This window comes from Electrona antarctica (assembly GCF_951216825.1).
Source record: "Electrona antarctica genome assembly, chromosome: 16".
In the NCBI taxonomy this organism is placed as follows: domain Eukaryota; kingdom Metazoa; phylum Chordata; class Actinopteri; order Myctophiformes; family Myctophidae; genus Electrona; species Electrona antarctica.
The window spans coordinates 41284514-41307937 of record NC_136797.1 but is presented as its reverse complement, the minus strand read 5'-3'; the positions used below and the strand labels follow the sequence as shown (position 1 = coordinate 41307937).

At 43.8% G+C, this 23424-nt stretch overlaps 1 long non-coding RNA gene across 1 annotated transcript; it reads left to right on the top strand.

Moving 5' to 3' along the window:
- The first annotated feature begins 1261 nt into the window (after positions 1-1261).
- Positions 1262-2631, top strand: LOC306940159. The gene is made up of 3 exons (XR_013791983.1): positions 1262-1331; positions 1951-2042; positions 2196-2631. It is a non-coding gene; the product is annotated as an uncharacterized lncRNA (long non-coding RNA).
- Positions 2632-23424: the final 20793 nt, after the last annotated feature.

The following is a 23424-nucleotide window of genomic DNA, read 5'->3' as shown; positions in this document are numbered from 1 at the left end:
CTCTCGCTCTCTCTTTGTGCATGTGGCTACAATATTACCTGACATCACTTCCCTACCCCCAACCTAACCTGCATAGATATTTACCCCCCCCACGTGTGTGTGTGTGTGTGTGTGTGTGTGTGTGTGTGTGTGTGTGTGTGTGTGTGTGTGTGTGTGTGTGTGTGTGTGTGTGTGTGTGTGTGTGTGTGTGTGTGTGTGTGTGTGTGTGTGTGTGTGTGTGTGTGTGTGTGTGTGTGTGTGTGTGTGTGTGTGTGTGTGTGTGTGCTGTATGTGCGCATGTGCAAAGTTTCTCACAACAAAACTGCCTTTTTACTGTTACAATTGGTGTACCTTAACTTTAGGCCCATTTGGACTATACCTAAACTGTATATGAGGCTAATCTGAATAAATTGGAGTTTCCTAAAAACCTCCGACATGTGGTTTCATGTCTCACATGCCTCAGTTCCATGGTACTGAATTTTGTTTTTATAACTGGAAAATCTGACCTGATATATGAGATATTTATAAGTAGGTACACTTCTCAAGCAGTGTCAAGAACGATGTTTTTTTTGTAGAAATATTGTAGGTTAAATGTGTAACTTGGATTTTCTTTGCCTGTAAACAAATGTAAATATATTTGTATATATTGGGAAATACTTTCAAGATGTACATAATATTCTCAAACATTTTGGGGTTATTGCTGTTAGGGAGGTTAAATAAATCTTGATTTCAAATGTTATCAATGCTGGTGCCTATTTATTCAGTTGTGTTACGTCATCATTTTTATTACTGGCATTAACAACGATAGAAACATTTAGAATGAAAGAAAACCTTTTTAGGGTAAGTTTCTTTTTTTAAATATATAAATAACTGGTGAATTATGTGTTGCTGAGCTGCAAATTCCGTACTACTTAAACCCTCTGTACTTGATAAAAAACAGACCTGTAAAGAGCACATTTGGTACGATCTTACTTCACTCTACACAACTCGATTCGCCAAAAATAGCAGATTTACAAGCTCACTCACAATTGTGAACTTCTTGTAGATCGGCTATTTTTGGCCCTGTGGAGTGACGGGTGTCTTGGCAGAGTTGTCGACCAATCAGGGGTCAAACATGAAGTCCCATTCTGTCCTCTTAGGTCCTAGTGACGTCCACATTCACTGGCTAGTAAACGGACAAGGTCTCGATGGCCCCGTCATGGAGCACCGACGGCAGACGGGCCATGGGGAGGCGCTAGTGAGCAGCTGGCTCAGGGAGGGGCCGCTGCTTAAGGACGCCCGTTACCACTGTATCGCTGAAGCCAGCGTAGGACGTGACGTCTCTGAGGTCGATCTGCACCTCACTATTGGAGGTAGATGATTAATCATCACCTGATTAATCAACAGATGTAGCATGCCTAAATCTGTATCGGTGATTGGTTTGGGTGAAAAGGTCCATTTGTACCAATTGAAAAATGGCAAAATATAATTCAGGATTTCAATTCAAATAATAGCAAAAATTGCCGATCTACAAGCTCAAAACGCGTCACACTGTGACGCATTTTGAGCTTGTAGATTGGCTATTTTTGCTACAATATATATGCAATGTGGCCCTCTGGAGTGAGTGGAAATAATTTGTGGCACTCTCCGTCGTCAAAGTTAACCACCCCTGTTTTTGACCATTCTATTTAAGAGAAAGTGAAATGCTAAGACAAACGTTACAGTCATCAGTTACACTGATCGCATTGTCCCAGAGCTTTACACTTGAGCACTTTTTGTCATCTTTGAGTAGACTTGAGTCATCGTTAAACTTCTTGCAACTCTTTTTCCACTCTTTTTCCTCCATATTTTTGAGACTATAGTGCCCCTGCAATCAACTTTGAATTGAGGATAAATGATTGGTTTCCCTGAACCTTTGCTGTTTTGCCATGACTCCTGACATGACATTGTTAGGTATGTTTTATATGCATAAAGCCTCTTATCAATTAACAGATGAGGAGAGCATTCCATCCAGAGATTTGAACCAGTGGAGGAGTGCACTCACTGAACACGAACAGCTGCTAAAACAATGGGAAAAGGCCTGGGTATGTTAATATTCTGACTGCGTGATCTGATTTAAGATGGAGCCAAATTGTCTGTGCACAGATTTTGTCTCAAGCATATCTCAATTTTTTTTGTCAGAGGTGTGTGTGTGCGCGCACGCGTGAAATATAGACTGTGTTTAATTCTCTCCACAGGAAAGCTGTGATAGAAATGGAGCTCTCTGAAGATGTCATGACGCATCACTGATCTTGGCTGTATTTGGTTCTGAACCCGGTTCTCCACCAAAGTGGACCAGGCCTTAAGACACCACAGATGTCACACGTGAATGTCATGTGATGTCACAGTGCCATTTCTTAGATGGAGGTTTGAGGAGGACTCTTCAAGCTAAGTACTTCATGCCTTCTGTCAGGCTCACCTGGTGGGCAAGACGAGACTTGACTCCTCCCTACTCCGAGAAGAAGGTGACGGAGCCGGGTGGTTGTCTTTGTTTGAGGGATGGCAGACTAGACGCTGGCAAAATATAAAGTGACTGCACTTACTGTAAGCCTGATTGCAAAAAAATGCAAAAAGAATAGCCCATCTACAAGCTCACAACGCATTGTGATGCTAGTGAGCTGGTAGATCTGCTATTTTTGAAAAAAGAACAATGACTTTTTTTTTCTGCCTGTAATGACATGCCCAAATAAAGAGGCCAGTTTTAAAGTGAAGAGAATGAAGTGTCAATCTAAAATCAGATTGATCTGCAAAAATTCTAAAAAACATTCAAAGGTAGACGAGCTATGAATAAAAGACCTGAATTTTTAGGTTAAATGACCCTATGTGATGGCATGCATGTGTCCCTTCTAACATAATGCACTTGTCCCGATGCCAAAAAGACATTTCTTTAAAGGATCCCTGGCTAATAAGCCTTATATGTTTTTTTAAAACACCTTAAATTATAATTATTATAATATATTATTTGCAAAATAGTTCATCTTTTAAGGGGACCGCCTGTTGCAAGATGATGTCATTTGTCCATCATCGTCCAGCAATATGGAATGCAATGCATGTACTAATAAAAACGTGCTCTTAGGAAGTATTATTACGTTGTTTTTAGTTACAATATCCATTCTCCATGGGGCTGGACCACACAACTTGTGATATATGTTGTCTCCCTTAAGTAAAAGATGAACTATTTCTAAAAATAGATGAAATCAGACCAGTCTGAAGTGAGTGGTGCAACAGAACCCCCTATTGGTACTCTAAACATAGTCCCATAGGGACAAAGCTGTTCCTTGGAGTGGTTGCACCACTCAAAAAATAGCTGGAAAAAAATAAAAGTTATAGAGCTCAATTGTAATATATTATGGCAAATCAGGCTTATTAGCCCATTTAAAGTGTCATTCACATGGAACCGCAGTACAATGTAAACGGGTACAATTTGTACTTTTAATGTCAATGTGAGTGTTGGTGAGGTGTAGGTGAAGGACTTAAATGCATATTGACTATAATATGATTGTCCCTCAGAATTAAATGGTTCTTTTATTTTTTTGTTATTTAATTTTTTTAAGAAACTGGGGCATTAGTCACAGTACTTTCCAACTAATTCCAACATTTGCTTTTGCATTAAGCACAAACACGAGATGGTATTCGGATTGAGTTCATGCTACACAAACTACACATCGCAAAGGATTGTTTTCTGTCTCCTAATAGAGGGTATGCATGCATAAAGTGAGTGGCAAATTGAGTGACAAAGTGAATGGCAAAGTGAGTTTAACGTTATTTAACGTTGTTTAATGCAATCAGATAGGACTTTTCTGTTTGGATGTATGCGCTGTCAAGGCCATAAAGTAGTTTCTTGCCACTCAGTAGGCGTACTGTAACTTCCGGGTATTATGATGATGTCACGTGCATACCCTATAGTCTATAATTCCTCTAATATCTTTCACTGACTGTCATTCATATCACAAGTCTAAGAAGTTTACCCTCTGTCTTGGACAGTTTAGCAAAAAATAAACAGAGGTGTTTTCTTTTTTGCTTGATTGTTTTTTGTCTCTTACACTGATCTCTGGGTCTATATCAAACTTAATGGTTATTTTTGTTTTTATTTAGCTTTTTCCTAAACATGCTGGCAAATGACATTGAACATTGCCCCAGGCAGCCGCCTATGGGAGCCCCGGCCGACCAGCCCTGTTGTGATACATTTGTTTGTAAGAACTCTAGTGTAGTGTCTACAGAACATGATACATGCATGATAGAGCAACATAGAACACCTAGGGAACAGCACCCTCTTGTGACTAAAAGGACAAAAAACACAAACTATGTACAGTATTCTCCTTGTTGCAAAGGTGTTACTGAAGTGGGCAGAGTGGAGTATAATTCCATTAAAATAAACATTGAAGCTCATCTGCTAAAAGTAGTTAAATGGATCATGTCAAAGGCACACGTGTTTACTGTAGCGCTAATAATATAAATTAAGAAGAAAAGGGGAACAAAATGTAAACATGAAATCAAGGCAAGCATTTGCCATACAGCATCTAGCACAGGCCCTTAACAGAATAAGCCTATCTCACAGAATTTCCCCGCCCCCCTAAATACGCCCCCTTTCGGGGTTAGTGGTGATAGCGTGACGTCACTCCATAGACGCTACATGTTAACAGAGGTAATTTAAGAAGTCTACAACTTTTGTTTTCTCAAGGTAAGGTTTGTTCTATCTGTTCGACCTGATTTACCATCTTGTTTGCTTCATAATAATATTGGTCTGTCACATTTTTACATTAGAAAATGTACTTAGATTCTCCAGAGAAAGAAACGTGTAAATGCTCATGTTAAAGACACCACTATTTACCGGAAGTGGGCGTGGAAAGCGGGCTGTGAGATAGGCCTATTAGAAAAGTGTGAACCTCGGAGCGCACATCTCCGCCAGACTGTGTTGACTACCCAGGGCCTGCAAACGTTGGAAGGCAGCCATGGAGTCATAGCGGATGTTACTCAAATGACCCCAGTCCCTGCAGGGCCCAGTCAGAGATAATATGACCCCAGTCCCAGGGCCCAGTCAGAGATAATATGCACTGATTTGTGCATTTTTGATCTGTAGGAGTAGTAGCAAAAGCACATATTTTCCATACCCTAAACTTGCCTGAAGGTTCACTTTGTAACTTTTTTATAATGAATGAAATGTAAGTGTGTCCAATCTGTATGGCAGAGTATGTTAATTAAGCAATATTACACGAGAGGGTGTGCGTTAACGTGATTATTGCCACGACAGGGATGCGGTGAGGAACGAGACGAAGTCGAGTTCCGCAAGCATCACTGAAGTGGCAATAATACAACAGTTACCCTTAAAACTAAGAAAATCGCTGAAAGAATATATTTTTTGAATGACAGATGTAGTCACTACGACCACAAATGTCCCAAAAAACTAGCTAGCCTAGCCACCGAGTTTGCTAGCGCTCTGGGAGAACAGAGCAGCTGAATTCTTTGTTTTGATTAGGTGGTGAATGGTGCTGGTTTAACCCACGGCTAGAAGGCTGTTTCAACCAATCAGATTGCTTCCTCGAAACGACCTGTGGTATAATACAATATAACTTATCCAATTGGGGTGGTTGTATTTTGTCTCCCTGCTATTCTATTGAGACATACTGCAGATTGCGTCAAAGTCATGTCTCACATAGACACAGGATCTGACATGAGGTCAAAGGTCATGTCTCACCTAGACACAGGATCTGACGCCACGTTTGACCTGATGTATGGTCAAGATTAAATTTATCCCCAGAGCAAGCAGGCCGGCTCTAATTAGCTCAATAGTCAAAATCTCAGCACATGCACAGGAAACTAAGTTAAAATCCGGGGTAAAAGAGGAAAGTTACACGTAGTGCTGCTTTGATATTTAACATGTTTACTTGATTTATATATTTAGTGTGTGTGTGTCAGGCAGATGCCTGAGGAAGGTCGAAGGACCGAATCGTTGCATTTTGGACAATGAATAAAAAGCTCTTGAACCAGAAAGTGACAGTGTGCGGGTCTCCCTCCTTCTCTACGTGTTTGCAGTCTGCTGCTTTGTCGCCGACGCACCTGTTATGGGCCTATCTCACAGAATTTCCCCGCCCCCCTTAATACGCCCCCCTTAGGTTAGTGGTGATAGCGTGACGTCACTCCATAGACGCTACATGTTAACAGAGGTAATTTAAGAAGTCTACAACTTTTGTTTTCTCAAGGTAAGGTTTGTTCTATCTGTTCGAGCTGATTTACCATCTTGTTTGCTTCATAATAATATTGGTCTGTCACATTTTTACATTAGAAAATGTACTTAGATTCTCCAGAGAAAAAAACGTGTAAATGCTAATGTTAAAGACACCACTATTTACCGGGCGTGGAAAGCGGGCTGTGAGATAGGCCTTGGCTGGGGTGTTTAGGGTGGTCTGTTGAGCTACTGTACTTTAGGTTCCACTAGATGGCAGCAGAGACGGGCTCATCAATTGAGTACCACAGACGAATAACAGTTCAAGTCCACACTATTGATCCATAATATATAAATTATAGATAAGGGTTCAGGACAACAAGGCCTTTTCGTGGAGGGGTCAGTCTGAAATTTGGACTTAGACTGTTTTTCGTCTGTGGTACTCAATTGTATTAAAGCGTTAAATCCAGGGGGTTAAATCACAAGTTGTCTCAAGGCGCCACCAGATATAGAGCAAAGGACCGACAGAGACCCCACACCTATGCCCCACACTGACCAAGCAATTTTGCGACAGTGGTAACTATTAAAAAAAAAAGAAGAAAAAAAAGCTCCCCCTTATATTTATATATAGGCCTACTCTTATATTAGGAAGAAACGTAAAGCTGAACCGAACCCGCCGACTCTAGGGTGGGTGGCCGTCTGCCTCGACCGTGTCGGGGCTTTTTTGATTGATTGATTGATGTAGTAACAGTTTGCAGAATTACAGTACATTTCAAGTACAACTCAATACAAAAACTGTTAACTGTGAGTGGACGACACCATAAAGCATTACACTTGTTTACAATAGGGCCCACGCATTTTCAATTCATCAAAAATGGTTGTGGGCAAAGAAAGTGAGAGAGGAGAGATAGAGTCAGAGAGGTGTGGAGATACGTAGGCTAGTTGGCATTTCTAGTTTAGATAATGATGATATTATTAAAATGAGGCTGGCTCGCCTGGCTGCTGCCATCAGTCAGTATTTCCGTCCTCCGTTTTAGAAAAAATCCCTGCCCATACGACAGATATCTGAGTCCACGCAGAAACGCATTGAACACAGGATAAAATCACTGCGGTTTCAATTGTAGGCTATATTATATTTGATTTTATATTTACACTTATGAGGTGCCAATCATATTTTTTAATGAAGGAATAAGTACCGCATTAAAAAGCCACCTAAATTGTGAGTGGAAGAATGTAACTATTAACTATGAACTTCTTAATTATGCACTTGTACACTTAGAAAGATAATAAACAATTATGAACTTATTTTAACCTTATTATGAACTTTGTCTTAGAGAAATAAAGCAAACTATATCCCCTATAGTGGCAACAGTTACAACAACAACTTGAGACAAATACATGAAATAATGTTTTAAATGTGACTTAATTATGAACTTCTTCATTATGAACTTGTACCTTTTAGGAATAAAGCAAACTATATCACCTATAGTGGCAACAGTTACAATATGAATGTGTTTAAATGCCAGTGTAGCTGGTTCACACACACACACACACACACACACACACACACACACACACACACACACACACACACACACACACACACACACACAATGCAGCAGGCATTAGACAACCTGACAGCCACCAACCTGGCAACCCTGAATGAGCCAGTCAGCTGCCAGTCTCTGGTGTGTGTGTGAGAGAGAGTCCTGTACTGTTAAAACAAACTCTACCCTAACGTCAGTAAAAAGTACATTAAAACACTTTTTCCTTTCCAAAACAAACACAACGTACATTATGACAATATTTCACCCTTTGCATTGGTAAAATAGACTTTTTCTTTTTTTTGTCTTCCCTTCCAAAAAAAGAAAAAAGATAAAATTACCCCAAATCCATGGTTAAGAGTATTCCACGATGGCTCAGTGGTTCTGGCAGTTGCTGATGGTGTGAGAGGACGCTGGTTCGAGACAGTCAACAAGTCTGCAGTCAAGATTCGTGACCTCGGACCTCGGACCAAGGACTAAGGATCCAGAATGAATAAATCAAAATAAATCAGTCTTTACCTTTTGGTCAAGTAAATGTACTATTGGAATGTATGTTGGCGGACGTAATCCAAGATAATCCACTCTGTCAACTTGTAACAGTCAGCAGTGCCAGTTGTTGCCACAGGGTGGTGCACTGCTCCCTTTTGTTTTGCTTTGTGTAGAAGATCTGACGCAATTCCACCTCTTGCTATAGATAGACATGACATGACATGATGTGTGTCAAACAATTGTCACACATGGATGGATGATTAGCCGTGTTTATTTATTTATTTCCGGGGGGAATGAATGAATGAATGAATGACTAACCCTGTAAAACCCGGATTAATTTCTACTTGCAAAAAAACGATTTCAACCTTACTACTACTTTTTACTACTAGGACTTATCAGAGGAAATCATGTAAAATAAATTATATATATATTTTTTGCACATTTATAATAATTATTAAAATAATAATACATTAATAATTTACATTTGGGGGACATCTTTCACAATAATAAGGATAAATCCAAATAAATCACACATTACCTAAATGTACAATTGAAATGTATTTAAGACCCGACTCAGCGCCGTCCGAGTTACGAAATGTACAATTGAAATGTATTTAAGACCCGACTCAGCGCCGTCCGAGTTACGTCCCGATAGGCAGAGAATAGTATATATCAGTAGCCCCTAGTTTCCATGTGCTGGCAATAGTTGGAAATGACACGTCCACCTGGGGGAAACCTTGACCAGGCTATGGTGAGTATGCCAGTATGGCCACATTATGCGTGTATTATGTTGGCAGCAGTGCTCCGTTCACGTTTGTTTATTATATTAGTGCTGTCTGCCGTGAGACCTGGCTTAATATGGTCAATACTGAATCAGTCTAAAATATGCTTTGGCGCCCCCCCCCCCCTCCACCTCCCCTCTTGTCTATAGACAGACATGACATGACATGACATGACATGACATGACATGACATGATGTGTGTCAAACAATTGTCACACATGGATGGATGATTAGCATTGTTTATTTATTTATTTCCCGGGGGAGGGAATGAATGAATGAATGAATGAATGAATGAATGAATACATACATACATACATACATACATACATACATACATACATACATACATACATACATACATACATACATTCATTCATTCATTAATAAATAATCATATTTCCGGGGGCATTTCTCTCCAGGTGAGGACAACGCCATCCAGTCAACCAAATATGGATGTCAGAAGATCAGGCATCATCTCGTATGTATTACTTCTACTTCTACTACTACTACTACACACACACCTCACATTGGTTACAAACTCCACCTTACAAACTCCACCCCCTCTCGTTAATGACTCTGCCTCTCGTAATGTTAGGCCACACCTCTCATTGTCTTAGGCCACGCCTACTCGCTATGTAACTCCGCCTGCTTTGTGGGCGTGGTCTATGCAAATTGCATGGGCGTCGTTTATGCTTATTGATGGCCGTCGTCCCGTCCGCTTTGTGGGCGTGGCCTATGTGAATTAGTGGGCGGCGTCCCGCCTCCTTTGTGGCCGTAGTTTCGGCTACTTTGTGGGATTGGCTTATGCAAATGAAAGGGCGTGGTATGCAAATGAAGGGGATATGCAAATGAAGGGTCTTGGTATGCAAATGAAGGGGATATGCAAATGAAGGGGTATGGTATGCAAATTAAGGGGAGTAGTGTGCAAATGAAGGGCGTGTTTCGGCTACTTTGTGGGATTAGCTTATGCAAATGAAAGGGCGTTGTATGCAAATGAAGGGGATATGCAAATGAAGGGGTGTAGTATGCAAATGAAGGGGAGTAGTATGCAAATGAAGGGCGTGTTTCGGCTACTTTGTGGGATTGGCTTATGCAAATGAAAGGGCGTGGTATTCAAATGAAGGGGATATGCAAATGAAGGGTCTTGGTATGCAAATGAAGGGGATATGTAAATGAAGGTGTGGTATGCAAATGAAGGGGAGGAGTATGCAAATGAAGGGCGTGTTTCGGCTACTTTGTGGGATTAGCTTAAGCAAATGAAAGGGCGTGGTATGCAAATGAAGGGGATATGCAAATGAAGGGGTGTGGTATGCAAATGAAGGGGAGTAGTATGCAAATTAAGGGTGTGTTTCGGCTACTTTGTGGGATTGGCTTATGCAAATGAAAGGGTGTGGTATGCAAATGAAGGGGATATGCAAATGAAGGGTCTTGGTATGCAAATGAAGGGGAGTGGTATGCAAATGAAGGTGCGTGGTATGCAAATGAAGGGCAGTGGTATGCAAATGAAGGGGAGTGGTATGCAAATGAAGGTGCGTGGTATGCAAATGAAGGTGCGTGGTATGCAAATGAAGGGGCATAGTATGCAAAGGAAGGGGCATGGTATGCAAATGAAGGGGCATGGTATGCAAATGAAGGGGAGTGGTATGCAAATTAAGGGGCATGTTTCTGCTACTTTGTGGGATTGGCTTATGCAAATGAAGGGTCTTGGTATGCAAATGAAGGGGATATGCAAATGAAGGGGTATGGTATGCAAATGAAGGGGCATGTTTCTGCTACTTTGTGGGATTGGCTTATGCAAATGAAGGGTCTTGGTATGCAAATGAAGGGGATATGCAAATGAAGGGGTGTGGTATGCAAATTAAGGGGAGGAGTATGCAAATGAAGGGCGTGTTTCGGCTACTTTGTGGGATTAGCTTAAGCAAATGAAAGGGCGTGGTATGCAAATGAAGGGGATATGCAAATGAAGGGGTGTGGTATGCAAATGAAGGGGAGTAGTATGCAAATGAAGGGCGTGTTTCGGCTACTTTGTGGGATTAGTTTATGCAAATGAAAGGGCGTGGTATGCAAATGAAGGGGATATGCAAATGAAGGGTCTTGGTATGCAAATGAAGGGGAGTGGTATGCAAATGAAGGGCGTGTTTCGGCTACTTTGTGGGATTAGTTTATGCAAATGAAAGGGCGTGGTATGCAAATGAAGGGGATATGCAAATGAAGGGTCTTGGTATGCAAATGAAGGGGAGTGGTATGCAAATGAAGGGCGTGTTTCGGCTACTTTGTGGGATTGGCTTATGCAAATGAAAGGGCGTGGTATGCAAATGAAGGGGATATGCAAATGAAGGGTCTTGGTATGCAAATGAAGGGGATATGCAAATGAAGGTGTGGTATGCAAATGAAGGGGAGGAGTATGCAAATGAAGGGCGTGTTTCGGCTACTTTGTGGGATTAGCTTAAGCAAATGAAAGGGCGTGGTATGCAAATGAAGGGGATATGCAAATGAAGGGGTGTGGTATGCAAATGAAGGGGAGTAGTATGCAAATGAAGGGTGTGTTTCGGCTACTTTGTGGGATTGGCTTATGCAAATGAAAGGGCGTGGTATGCAAATGAAGGGGATATGCAAATGAAGGGGTGTGGTATGCAAATGAAGGCGAGTAGTATGCAAATGAAGGGCGTGTTTCGGCTACTTTGTGGGATTAGTTTATGCAAATGAAAGGGCGTGGTATGCAAATGAAGGGGATATGCAAATGAAGGTGTGTGGTATGCAAATGAAGGGGAGTAGTATGCAAATGAAGGGCGTGTTTCGGCTACTTTGTGGGATTAGTTTATGCAAATGAAAGGGCGTGGTATGCAAATTAAGGGGATATGCAAATGAAGGGTCTTGGTATGCAAATGAAGGGGAGTGGTATGCAAATGAAGGGGGGTGGTATGCAAACAAAGGGCATGTTTCGGCTACTTTGTGGGATTAGTTTATGCAAATGAAGGGGCATGGTATGCAAATGAATGGGAGTGGTATGCAAATGAAGGGGCATGGTATGCAAATGAAGGGGAGTGGTATGCAAATGAAGGGGCATGGTTCCGGCTACTTTGTGGGATTAGTTTATGCAAATGAAGGTGCGTGGCATGCAAATGAAGGGGAGTGGTATGCAAATGAAGGGGCATGGTATGCAAATGAAGGGGAGTGGTATGCAAATGAAGGGGCATGGTTCTGGCTACTTTGTGGGATTAGTTTATGCAAATGAAGGTGCGTGGTATGCAAATGAAGGGGAGAGGTATGCAAATGAAGGGGCATGGTTCCGGCTACTTTGTGGGATTAGTTTATGCAAATGAAGGTGCAAGGTATGCAAATGAAGGGGAGTGGTATGCAAATGAAGGGCATGTTTCGGCTACTTTGTGGGATTAGTTTATGCAAATGAAGGGGTGTGGTATGCAAATGAAGGTGCGCGGTATGCAAATGAAGGGGAGTGGTATGCAAATGAAGGCGCGTGGTATGCAAATGAAGGGTCATGGTATGCAAATGAATGGGAGTGGTATGCAAATGAAGGGCATGTTTCTGCTACTTTGTGGGATTGGCTTATGCAAATGAAGGTGCGTGGCATGCAAATGAAGGGGAGTGGTATGCAAATGAAGGGGCATGGTATGCAAATGAAGGGGAGTGGTATGCAAATGAAGCTGCGTGGTATGCACATGAAGGGGCATGGTATGCAAATGAAGGTGCGTGGTATGCAAATGAAGGGCGCGGTGACACCCACTAATTTGCATAAGCGACACACCCACAAAGTAGCCGAAACAACGCCCTTCAAATTTTCATAACCCACTCCCACAAAGTAGCGGGAACCACGCCCCTTCATTTGCATGAACCGCTCCCACAAAGTAGCCGGAACCACGCCCTTCATTTGCATACCACTCCCCTTCATTTGCATACCACGCCCCTTTATTTGCATACCACACCCCTTCATTTGCACAAGCCAATCCCACAAAGTAACCAAAACACGCCCTTCATTTGCATGCCAGTCCCCTTCATTTGCATACGACGCACCTTCATTTGCATACCACTCCCCTTCATTTGCATACCACGCACCTTCATTTGCATACCACTCCCCTTCATTTGCATACCACTCCCCTTCATTTGCATACCACGCACCTTCATTTGCATAAACTAATCCCACAAAGTAGCCGGAACCATGTCCCTTCATTTGCATACCACTCCCCTTCATTTGCATACCACTCCCCTTCATTTGCATACCACGCACCTTCATTTGCATAAATTAATCCCACAAAGTAGCCGGAACCATGTCCCTTCATTTGCATACCACTCCCCTTCATTTGCATACCACTCCCCTTCATTTGCATACCACGCACCTTCATTTGCATAAATTAATCCCACAAAGCAGCCGGAACCATGTCCCTTCATTTGCATACCACTCCCCTTCATTTGCATACCACTCCCCTTCATTTGCATACCACTCCCCTTCATTTGCATGCCACGCACCTTCATTTGCATAAGCTAATCCCACAAAGTAGCCGGAACCATGCCCCTTCATTTGCATACCACTCCCCTTCATTTGCATACCACGCACCTTCATTTGCATACCACTCCCCTTCATTTGCATACCACGCACCTTCATTTGCATACCACTCCCCTTCATTTGCATACCACGCACCTTCATTTGCATAAATTAATCCCACAAAGCAGCCGGAACCATGTCCCTTCATTTGCATACCACTCCCCTTCATTTGCATACCACTCCCCTTCATTTGCATACCACTCCCCTTCATTTGCATGCCACGCACCTTCATTTGCATAAGCTAATCCCACAAAGTAGCCGGAACCATGCCCCTTCATTTGCATACCACTCCCCTTCATTTGCATACCACGCACCTTCATTTGCATACCACTCCCCTTCATTTGCATACCACGCACCTTCATTTGCATACCACTCCCCTTCATTTGCATACCACTCCCCTTCATTTGCATACCACGCACCTTCATTTGCATAAACTAATCCCACAAAGTAGCCGGAACCATGTCCCTTCATTTGCATACCACTCCCCTTCATTTGCATACCACTCCCCTTCATTTGCATACCACGCACCTTCATTTGCATAAATTAATCCCACAAAGTAGCCGGAACCATGTCCCTTCATTTGCATACCACTCCCCTTCATTTGCATACCACTCCCCTTCATTTGCATACCACGCACCTTCATTTGCATAAATTAATCCCACAAAGCAGCCGGAACCATGTCCCTTCATTTGCATACCACTCCCCTTCATTTGCATACCACTCCCCTTCATTTGCATACCACTCCCCTTCATTTGCATGCCACGCACCTTCATTTGCATAAGCTAATCCCACAAAGTAGCCGGAACCATGCCCCTTCATTTGCATACCACTCCCCTTCATTTGCATACCACTCCCCTTCATTTGCATACCACTCCCCTTCATTTGCATACCACGCACCTTCATTTGCATACCACTCCCCTTCATTTGCATACCACGCACCTTCATTTGCATAAATTAATCCCACAAAGCAGCCGGAACCATGTCCCTTCATTTGCATACCACTCCCCTTCATTTGCATACCACTCCCCTTCATTTGCATACCACTCCCCTTCATTTGCATGCCACGCACCTTCATTTGCATAAGCTAATCCCACAAAGTAGCCGGAACCATGCCCCTTCATTTGCATACCACTCCCCTTCATTTGCATACCACTCCCCTTCATTTGCATACCACTCCCCTTCATTTGCATACCACGCACCTTCATTTGCATAAATTAATCCCACAAAGCAGCCGGAACCATGTCCCTTCATTTGCATACCACTCCCCTTCATTTGCATACCACTCCCCTTCATTTGCATACCACTCCCCTTCATTTGCATGCCACGCACCTTCATTTGCATAAGCTAATCCCACAAAGTAGCCGGAACCATGCCCCTTCATTTGCATACCACTCCCCTTCATTTGCATACCACGCACCTTCATTTGCATACCACTCCCCTTCATTTGCATACCACGCACCTTCATTTGCATACCACTCCCCTTCATTTGCATACCACTCCCCTTCATTTGCATACCACGCACCTTCATTTGCATAAACTAATCCCACAAAGTAGCCGGAACCATGTCCCTTCATTTGCATACCACTCCCCTTCATTTGCATACCACTCCCCTTCATTTGCATACCACGCACCTTCATTTGCATAAATTAATCCCACAAAGTAGCCGGAACCATGTCCCTTCATTTGCATACCACTCCCCTTCATTTGCATACCACTCCCCTTCATTTGCATACCACGCACCTTCATTTGCATAAATTAATCCCACAAAGCAGCCGGAACCATGTCCCTTCATTTGCATACCACTCCCCTTCATTTGCATACCACTCCCCTTCATTTGCATACCACTCCCCTTCATTTGCATGCCACGCACCTTCATTTGCATAAGCTAATCCCACAAAGTAGCCGGAACCATGCCCCTTCATTTGCATACCACTCCCCTTCATTTGCATACCACTCCCCTTCATTTGCATACCACTCCCCTTCATTTGCATACCACGCACCTTCATTTGCATACCACTCCCCTTCATTTGCATACCACGCACCTTCATTTGCATACCACGCACCTTCATTTGCATGCCAAACATGCCCTTCATTTGCATGCCACTCCCCTTCATTTGCATACCACGCACCTTCATTTGCATAAACTAATCCCACAAAGTAGCCGGAACCATGCCCCTTCATTTGCATACCACTCCCCTCCATTTGCATACCACTCCCCTTCATTTGCATGCCACGCCCCTTCATTTGCATACCACTCCCCTTCATTTGCATACCACGCACCTTCATTTGCATACCACGCACCTTCATTTGCATGCCACGCACCTTCATTTGCATAAGCTAATCCCACAAAGTAGCCGGAACCATGCCCCTTCATTTGCATACCACTCCCCTTCATTTGCATACCACGCACCTTCATTTGCATACCACTCCCCTTCATTTGCATACCACGCACCTTCATTTGCATACCATGCCCCTTCATTTGCATACCACTCCCCTTCATTTGCATACCACGCACCTTCATTTGCATACCACTCCCCTTCATTTGCATACCACGCACCTTCATTTGCATACCACGAACCTTCATTTGCATGCCAAACATGCCCTTCATTTGCATACCACTCCCCTTCATTTGCATACCACTCCCCTTCATTTGCATAAAATAATCCCACAAAGTAGCCGGAACCATGCCCCTTCATTTGCATACCACTCCCCTTCATTTGCATGCCACGCCCCTTCATTTGCATAAACCAATCCCACAAAGTAGCCGAAACATGCCCTTCATTTGCATACCACTCCCCTTCATTTGCATACCACTCCCCTTCATTTGCATACTACGCACCTTCATTTGCATAAGCTAATCCCACAAAGTACCCGGAACCATGTCCCTTCATTTGCATACCACTCCCCTTCATTTGCATACCACTCCCCTTCATTTGCATAAAATAATCCCACAAAGTAGCCGGAACCATGCCCCTTCATTTGCATACCATGCCCCTTCATTTGCATACCACTCCCCTTCATTTGCATACCACGCACCTTCATTTGCATACCACTCCCCTTCATTTGCATACCACGCACCTTCATTTGCATACCACGCACCTTCATTTGCATGCCAAACATGCCCTTCATTTGCATACCACTCCCCTTCATTTGCATACCACGCACCTTCATTTGCATAAACTAATCCCACAAAGTAGCCGGAACCATGCCCCTTCATTTGCATACCACTCCCCTCCATTTGCATACCACTCCCCTTCATTTGCATGCCACGCCCCTTCATTTGCATACCACTCCCCTTCATTTGCATACCACGCACCTTCATTTGCATACCACGCACCTTCATTTGCATGCCACGCACCTTCATTTGCATAAGCTAATCCCACAAAGTAGCCGGAACCATGCCCCTTCATTTGCATACCACTCCCCTTCATTTGCATACCACGCACCTTCATTTGCATACCACTCCCCTTCATTTGCATACCACGCACCTTCATTTGCATACCACGCACCTTCATTTGCATGCCAAACATGCCCTTCATTTGCATACCACTCCCCTTCATTTGCATACCACGCACCTTCATTTGCATAAACTAATCCCACAAAGTAGCCGGAACCATGCCCCTTCATTTGCATACCACTCCCCTTCATTTGCATACCACTTCCCTTCATTTGCATGCCACGTCCCTTCACTTGCATAAACCAATCCCACAAAGTAGCCGAAACATGCCCTTCATTTGCATACCACTCCCCTTCATTTGCATACCACTCCCCTTCATTTGCATAAAATAATCCCACAAAGTAGCCGGAACCATGCCCCTTCATTTGCATAACACTCCCCTTCATTTGCATACCACGCCCCTTCATTTGCATAAACCAATCCCACAAAGTAGCCGAAACATGCCCTTCATTTGCATACCACTCCCCTTCATTTGCATACCACTCCCCTTCATTTGCATACCACTCCCCTTCATTTGCATACCACGCACCTTCATTTGCATAAACTAATCCCACAAAGTAGCCGGAACCATGTCCCTTCATTTGCATACCACTCCCCTTCATTTGCATACCACTCCCCTTCATTTGCATACCACGCACCTTCATTTGCATAAATTAATCCCACAAAGTAGCCGGAACCATGTCCCTTCATTTGCATACCACTCCCCTTCATTTGCATACCACTCCCCTTCATTTGCATACCACGCACCTTCATTTGCATAAATTAATCCCACAAAGCAGCCGGAACCATGTCCCTTCATTTGCATACCACTCCCCTTCATTTGCATACCACTCCCCTTCATTTGCATACCACTCCCCTTCATTTGCATGCCACGCACCTTCATTTGCATAAGCTAATCCCACAAAGTAGCCGGAACCATGCCCCTTCATTTGCATACCACTCCCCTTCATTTGCATACCACGCACCTTCATTTGCATACCACTCCCCTTCATTTGCATACCACGCACCTTCATTTGCATACCACTCCCCTTCATTTGCATACCACTCCCCTTCATTTGCATACCACGCACCTTCATTTGCATAAACTAATCCCACAAAGTAGCCGGAACCATGTCCCTTCATTTGCATACCACTCCCCTTCATTTGCATACCACTCCCCTTCATTTGCATACCACGCACCTTCATTTGCATAAATTAATCCCACAAAGTAGCCGGAACCATGTCCCTTCATTTGCATACCACTCCCCTTCATTTGCATACCACTCCCCTTCATTTGCATACCACGCACCTTCATTTGCATAAATTAATCCCACAAAGCAGCCGGAACCATGTCCCTTCATTTGCATACCACTCCCCTTCATTTGCATACCACTCCCCTTCATTTGCATACCACTCCCCTTCATTTGCATGCCACGCACCTTCATTTGCATAAGCTAATCCCACAAAGTAGCCGGAACCATGCCCCTTCATTTGCATACCACTCCCCTTCATTTGCATACCACGCACCTTCATTTGCATACCACTCCCCTTCATTTGCATACCACGCACCTTCATTTGCATACCACTCCCCTTCATTTGCATACCACGCACCTTCATTTGCATACCACGCACCTTCATTTGCATGCCAAACATGCCCTTCATTTGCATGCCACTCCCCTTCATTTGCATACCACGCACCTTCATTTGCATAAACTAATCCCACAAAGTAGCCGGAACCATGCCCCTTCATTTGCATACCACTCCCCTTCATTTGCATACCACGCACCTTCATTTGCATACCACTCCCCTTCATTTGCATACCACGCACCTTCATTTGCATACCACTCCCCTTCATTTGCATACCACTCCCCTTCATTTGCATACCACGCACCTTCATTTGCATAAACTAATCCCACAAAGTAGCCGGAACCATGTCCCTTCATTTGCATACCACTCCCCTTCATTTGCATACCACTCCCCTTCATTTGCATACCACGCACCTTCATTTGCATAAATTAATCCCACAAAGTAGCCGGAACCATGTCCCTTCATTTGCATACCACTCCCCTTCATTTGCATACCACTCCCCTTCATTTGCATACCACGCACCTTCATTTGCATAAATTAATCCCACAAAGCAGCCGGAACCATGTCCCTTCATTTGCATACCACTCCCCTTCATTTGCATACCACTCCCCTTCATTTGCATACCACTCCCCTTCATTTGCATGCCACGCACCTTCATTTGCATAAGCTAATCCCACAAAGTAGCCGGAACCATGCCCCTTCATTTGCATACCACTCCCCTTCATTTGCATACCACGCACCTTCATTTGCATACCACTCCCCTTCATTTGCATACCACGCACCTTCATTTGCATACCACTCCCCTTCATTTGCATACCACGCACCTTCATTTGCATACCACGCACCTTCATTTGCATGCCAAACATGCCCTTCATTTGCATGCCACTCCCCTTCATTTGCATACCACGCACCTTCATTTGCATAAACTAATCCCACAAAGTAGCCGGAACCATGCCCCTTCATTTGCATACCACTCCCCTCCATTTGCATACCACTCCCCTTCATTTGCATGCCACGCCCCTTCATTTGCATACCACTCCCCTTCATTTGCATACCACGCACCTTCATTTGCATACCACGCACCTTCATTTGCATGCCACGCACCTTCATTTGCATAAGCTAATCCCACAAAGTAGCCGGAACCATGCCCCTTCATTTGCATACCACTCCCCTTCATTTGCATACCACGCACCTTCATTTGCATACCACTCCCCTTCATTTGCATACCACGCACCTTCATTTGCATACCATGCCCCTTCATTTGCATACCACTCCCCTTCATTTGCATACCACGCACCTTCATTTGCATACCACTCCCCTTCATTTGCATACCACGCACCTTCATTTGCATACCACGAACCTTCATTTGCATGCCAAACATGCCCTTCATTTGCATACCACTCCCCTTCATTTGCATACCACTCCCCTTCATTTGCATAAAATAATCCCACAAAGTAGCCGGAACCATGCCCCTTCATTTGCATACCACTCCCCTTCATTTGCATGCCACGCCCCTTCATTTGCATAAACCAATCCCACAAAGTAGCCGAAACATGCCCTTCATTTGCATACCACTCCCCTTCATTTGCATACCACTCCCCTTCATTTGCATACTACGCACCTTCATTTGCATAAGCTAATCCCACAAAGTACCCGGAACCATGTCCCTTCATTTGCATACCACTCCCCTTCATTTGCATACCACTCCCCTTCATTTGCATAAAATAATCCCACAAAGTAGCCGGAACCATGCCCCTTCATTTGCATACCACTCCCCTTCATTTGCATACCACTCCCCTTCATTTGCATACCACTCCCCTTCATTTGCATACCACGCACCTTCATTTGCATAAACTAATCCCACAAAGTAGCCGGAACCATGTCCCTTCATTTGCATACCACTCCCCTTCATTTGCATACCACTCCCCTTCATTTGCATACCACGCACCTTCATTTGCATAAATTAATCCCACAAAGTAGCCGGAACCATGTCCCTTCATTTGCATACCACTCCCCTTCATTTGCATACGACTCCCCTTCATTTGCATACCACGCACCTTCATTTGCATAAATTAATCCCACAAAGTAGCCGGAACCATGTCCCTTCATTTGCATACCACTCCCCTTCATTTGCATACCACTCCCCTTCATTTGCATACCACTCCCCTTCATTTGCATACCACGCACCTTCATTTGCATAAACTAATCCCACAAAGTAGCCGGAACCATGCCCCTTCATTTGCATACCATGCCCCTTCATTTGCATACCACTCCCCTTCATTTGCATACCATGCCCCTTCATTTGCATACCACGCACCTTCATTTGCATACCACTCCCCATCATTTGCATAAGCCAATCTCACAAAGTAGCCGAAACACGCCCTTCATTTGCATAAACCGCTCCAACAATGTAGGCGGGCGACACCCACTCATTTGCACAAGCGACACCAACTAATTTGCATAGCCCACACCCACAAAGTAGCAGGAACCACAACCTTCATTTGCATAAACCACTCCCACAAAGTAGGCGGGGTGACACCCACTAATTTACATAAGCGACACCCACTAATTTGCATATACCACACCCACAAAGTAGCCGAAACCACGCCCATCAAATTTGCATAACCCACACCCACAAAGTAGCCGGAACCACGCCCTTCATTAGCATAAACTGCTCCCACAAAGTAAGGCCTAAGTTAGCGAGAATAGTCGCGAAATTCGACAGAACAAATCCGAGACCATCACTGCAACCGGGTCGCGGCCCCGATCGCAGCCGTATAGGGTTTGGGCCAAACGGACATACGGTCGCGACAGTAGCCCTGCACGAAAGCATCGAAATTTGCGACTTTGACGCGAAAGTCGCAGAACAAATCCGAGACCATCACCGCGGCCGGGTCGCGGCCCCGATCGTAGCCGTATAGGTTTCGGGCCAAACGGACATACGGCCGCGGCGGTAGCCTTGAACGAACGCCTACAAATTGCCGACTTTGACGCGCGACAACGCGCCAACGATAAAACATCACGGTCCGACGTTCGGATATGTCGGAGAGCCAGCCGAGACGAACGGTTAGGTGTCTCGGACGTACGCCTCCGACAGTCGTACAAAACGTCCTTCACTTTGGCTCTGTGCATGCAGACACGTCATAGACCCATAGGTCCTCATTCACAAAGGAGAAATACGCAAGAGTGTAACGGAAGCGGAACGGAAGCGTAAACTGATGCGGGAAATTCCGTCCGATCACGCAACGTTGTTTTGCCGTGCAATTCAAAGAGCGGTGTGTACCACAGGTACGCAGGTGTATGTTGTGAGGTACGCAGGTGAATGCGAACGGGTGCCAAATGATCGGAAAATCAGCGGATAACTTAATTTGCATTGATCCACGCCCCATTTCACACCATAAAAGGCGTCAAGCATGACTCAGCAGACAGCAGTAAAAAAACAAAAAAGAACTATAGGCCTTACAGCTCAAACGAAATAGAGGTCCTCCTGACGGAATGCAACAAAATAATGATATTTTCCAGTATAGTGGCTTCACAAATTAAAATAAAAATGATTGCTGGAAAGAAATTAGGCTATATTAGGAAATTAAAAGAAAATGATCTGACCATGTCAAGCGCCGGAGCGACGACCACCACCTGCAGTCTCTTTTTTTTACATCCATATACCATTACATTTGTGCGTGATTCTTTATATTGTCTATAGCCTACCATTAAACTATATAAATCATTTTCCCAAGCTTACAGAACGGTGAACGCTGCTCCGCACCGCTGCAGCAATGTCAAGCTGATTTACGGTATAAAATGCAGCTTTTTTATTTATTTATTTAAGTTCGGGACCAAGGCAGCAAGCTAGCGTATACTTGGCAATTATATTATAAAGCCTTTTCTTTTCTATTAAACAATTGCTCACTCACACCTTTGCAGAGGTAAAACATATATCCGATATTTTTATCAGAGCTGCATTGATTCATGCGGGGAATAGATTAATATCATCTCACTGTCATCTGTCTGAATGCCATGTGGAGAATGGATTTGTTCTGATCATGGACACGTAGTGCAGGTTCATTTATGATGATGTCATATTAAAATGATTCGCGAATTTCGCGGGACATTTGGCACCAAACTTGATTGATCTCATCAATATAGTAGCCTACAGCCCAGCTATAAGTTCCCCATATTATAATTAATTAAGGTGCACTGGCTTAAAACTATGACTGGCCGAATTGCACGCTGATGCAATAATGTGGACTTCTATTTTGTTATAGGGCTAATTCATTTTCCAATGAATTCGTACAGTGCAGAATGCAGATAAGTGTATGTTCTTATTATAATTGTGAGTTTGTTTTTTAACATGCAGCGCGAGTCCGCGAGAGCCGATCTACAAGCTCACAACGCGTTGCACTGCGAGTAGAAAGCTGTCAAGTGCATCGCAATCGCGCATGCTAGAAATATCCTAATAAATAAATAAAAAGGTGTCAGGTTTGCAGGGGCAGTTTCTGTATGGGACTCTAGGCTAACCTGCCTCTAGAATGCATGCATTTAGGCATCCAAGTGATACTTGGCTTTTATATAAGCTATCATTTTTTTATGTGCTGACCAATGTTTTGGACACATTCCTACATATTTTATCTGAGATTTGGGGACTTTTAATTGATTCAGAATGAAGACTAAAGCCTTCTGAATAAATCTACGCAAGCAGTACACGACCCTCTGAGCTGGCGCAGCTTTTAGCGGAGATTCCGACCATCCGACGTCACCGTCAAGTTCACGTTCAAGTTCATGAATTCCCACGTAATGTGGGAATCCACGTAAATGCCTGTCCGCTCACGCTCCGCTCACGTTACGTAACGGTATGAGCGTAAACGC